The sequence below is a fragment of the Macadamia integrifolia genome, chromosome 13 (genome assembly GCF_013358625.1).
Source record: "Macadamia integrifolia cultivar HAES 741 chromosome 13, SCU_Mint_v3, whole genome shotgun sequence".
NCBI classification, from domain to species: domain Eukaryota; kingdom Viridiplantae; phylum Streptophyta; class Magnoliopsida; order Proteales; family Proteaceae; genus Macadamia; species Macadamia integrifolia.
In genome coordinates, this window is record NC_056569.1 from 10808813 (window position 1) to 10812265 (window position 3453).

Genomic DNA, 3453 nt, shown 5'->3' on the forward strand with positions numbered 1-3453 from the left:
TTCAGAGGATCCATGGTTTCTAAACATTATGTCAAGATGTTACAAGTTTTCAGAATGCCGAAATCGTATCCTGACATTTTCAGGTTAAGACGGTGTAATTCTCACCCTTCAAAACTTACACATGCAACAGATATTCTACAAGCTTTCAGAACGTAGAATATAGTTGACAGTAAAAAACAAGTGATAACTAACGAACACTAAAAAGTGAATATCCAGCCAACATGTTTTTGCCATATTCTATCCATTTGGCCAATTTAGCTCAGGGTATGCATTGGCTGCAGATACTATCTCAGGTAGCCCATGATGTCCACCAGCCAATGGTAGCAACTCTCTCTCTCTCTCTCTCTCTCTAAAAAAAAAAAAAAAAAAAAAAAAGACATTGACTCGGCCTGGCGAACTCTCAAATCTGACAGTTGTTCTAAGATATGGATTATCCTAATAGCAAATTACCAAAAAACAAACCTTCTGTTATAAGCATTCTTCTCCTTCTGTGATGGTCCTTATTGGGCCACAGCAGCAGCAAATCCAAATTGCAGCAAGACATGGATCAGAGCTTTAAATTATAATAAGCTACAAAAAAAGTATTAGATGCACATATCAGAAGCAAGGAAAATAAGGCCCAGTTCAAGCATTACATTGATTTCTTGATTGGTGCCTATTCTTTGGACTAGAAGTCCTATTGTTCAGATTAGACTGCAAGGAGTGTCCTAACACTTGTCCACACTAAGTTGTTCCCTCCTAGAGTAATATCATAAAACAAGATGCGCATGATAAAAAAGGAAGGAGATAGATCAGTTCTGAAAATGTGCAGCATATAAATCATTAGCTAGACTTGCTACTTACTAGTACACCTTGACGCTTGCCAAAAAAAAAATATATATATATATATATATATATATAAAATTGCCCCTCCCAGACCCTGCAGTAGCGAGAACCTTGTGCACTGGGTTGCTCTTGCTCTCCTTTTCTCTTTCTCCTGTGGATATAGATTCATTGCTTAAGTCATTAACGTGAATGTGATTAAAAAAAAAATTAGAAGACATTGGCAAAACTTATCTGCAGTTCAACATTCTTTCTTGTAAGCAGGGTCCCCCACATCGAAGTTCATGCAGTAGTACTTTTACATGCAAACAAACATCCAAGTTCAGTGGCACATATATTTCCTGCACTTTTTCCTTTTTTTTTTTAGTATGGGGGAGGGGACGTGGAATAATTACCGTACTACATATTAAGAAACTGGTATAAACATAATAACTTCATTTCTGGGAAAGAAATCTGATACATATTTCTTACCTCCTTGTTACACAAGTTAAATTCCTGCACAATTGGAGAAAAACTATCAACAAAATTTCTGAAACCAAGAACTTGGTTATCGTAAATCAAAATAGTGAATGAAACTTATCTTGAGCAATAGGCTGAGTGCTAGAAATCAAACAATAGTGAATGCTTAGAGGATTCGAGAGACAATTGATCTTTGGCTATATGGTGGGGGAATCCATATACACCCAGAGCCTTGTGCACTGGGTTGCACTTGCTCTCTTTCTCCTGCAAATACGGATTTATTATTTAAGTCATTAACGTGAATACGGCTCAAAAAGAAAAAAAAAAAAATTAGAAGACATTGGAAAAACTTATCTGCAGTTCTACATTCTTTGCTGTAAGCATCATGCAGTAGTGCTTCTACTTGCAAAGAAATATCCAAGTTCAGCAGCACATAAATATTTCCTGTCCTTTTTTTGGGGGGGGGGGGTGGTGGAAGGGTGGAAGGGGCATGGAATAATTACCGTACTACAATTGGAGAACTAGTATAAACAAAATAACTTTGTTTCTGGGAAAGAAATCTGTTACATAAATTTTAACTTCTTGGGGGTGGGAGGGTGGAGGGGGCATGGAATAATTACCGTACTACAATTGGAGAACTAGTATAAGCAAAATAACTTTGTTTCTGGGAAAGAAATCTGTTACATAAATTTTAACTTCTTGTTACCCAAGTTAAGTACCTGCACAATTGGAGAAAAAATATCAATAAAATTTCTGAAACCAAGAACTTGGTTCTTGTAAATAAAAATAGTGAATGAAACTAATCTTGAGCCATAGGCTGAGTGCTAGAAATCAAACTATAGTGAATGCTTAGACGATTTGAGAGATAACTGATCTTCGGCTACAGGGTGGGGGAGTCCATTTAAACCCAAAGCCTCTGGGTTGCTCTTGCTCTCCTTTTCTCTTTCTCCTGCAAATACGGATTTATTACTTAAGTCATTAACGTGAATAAGACTAAAAAAAAAAAAGGAAAAAAGAAAAAAGAAAAAGAAGAAGACATTGGAAAAACTTATCTGTAGTTCTGCATTCTTTGCTGTAAGCAAGGGTCCTCCACATCGAAGTTCATGTAGTAGTGCTTTTACATGCAAACAAACATCCAAGTTTAGTGGCACATATATATTTCATGTACTTTTTTTTGGGGGCGGGAGAGGGTGTGGAATAATTATAATACTACATATTGGAGAACTAGTATAAACAAAAAAAATTTGTTTCTGGGAAAGAAATCTGTTACATAAATCTTAACTTCTTGTTACCCATGTTAAGTACCTGCACAATTGGAGAAAAACTATCGATAAAATTTCTGAAACCAGGAACTTGGTTATTGTAAATCAAAATAGTGAATAAAACTGATCTTGAGCCATAGGCTGAGTGCTAGAAATCAAACTATAATGAATGCTTAGATGATCCGAGAGATAATTGATCTTCGGTTATAGGGTGGGGGAGTCCGTTTACACCCAGAGCCTTATGCACTGGGTTGCTCTTGCTCTCTTTTTCTCTTTCTCCAATAAATACAGATTTATTATTCAAGTCATTAACGTAAATGCAACTAAAAAAAAAGGAAGACATTTGCAAAACTTATTTGCAGTTATACATTCTTTGCTGTAAGCAAGGGTCCTCCACATCAAAGTTCATGCGGTAGTGCTTTTATATGCAAATAAACATCCAAGTTCAGTGGCACACATATATTTTCTGTACTTTTTTTTTAGGAGGGGCGTGGAATACTACCGTACTATAAATCAAGAAACTGGTATATAAACAAAATAACTTCGTTTCTGAGAAGGGAATCTGATACATAAATCTTACCTTCTTATTACCTAAGTTAAGTTCCTGCACAATTGGAGAAAAACTATCAATAAAATTTCTGAAACCAAAAACTTGGTTTTTATAAATCAAAATAGTGAATGAAACTTGTTTTGAGCCATAGGCTGAGTGCTATAAATCAAACTATAGTGAATGCATAGATGATTGGAGAGACAACTGATCTTCGGCTATATAGTGGGGAAGTCCATTTACACCCAGAGCCCTATGCACTGGGGTGCACTTGCTCTCTTTTTCTCCTGCAAATACAAATTTATTACTCGAGTCATTAACGTGAATGCGACAAAAAAAAAAAAAAAAAAGACATTGGCAAAA

General features: G+C 35.8%; 1 long non-coding RNA gene across 1 annotated transcript; it reads right to left on the reverse strand.

The window, feature by feature from the left end:
- Positions 1-3453, reverse strand: LOC122059492. The gene is made up of 2 exons (XR_006134066.1): positions 1902-3453; positions 1-1545 (listed from the first exon to the last, which is right to left on the reverse strand). It is a non-coding gene; the product is annotated as an uncharacterized LOC122059492 (long non-coding RNA).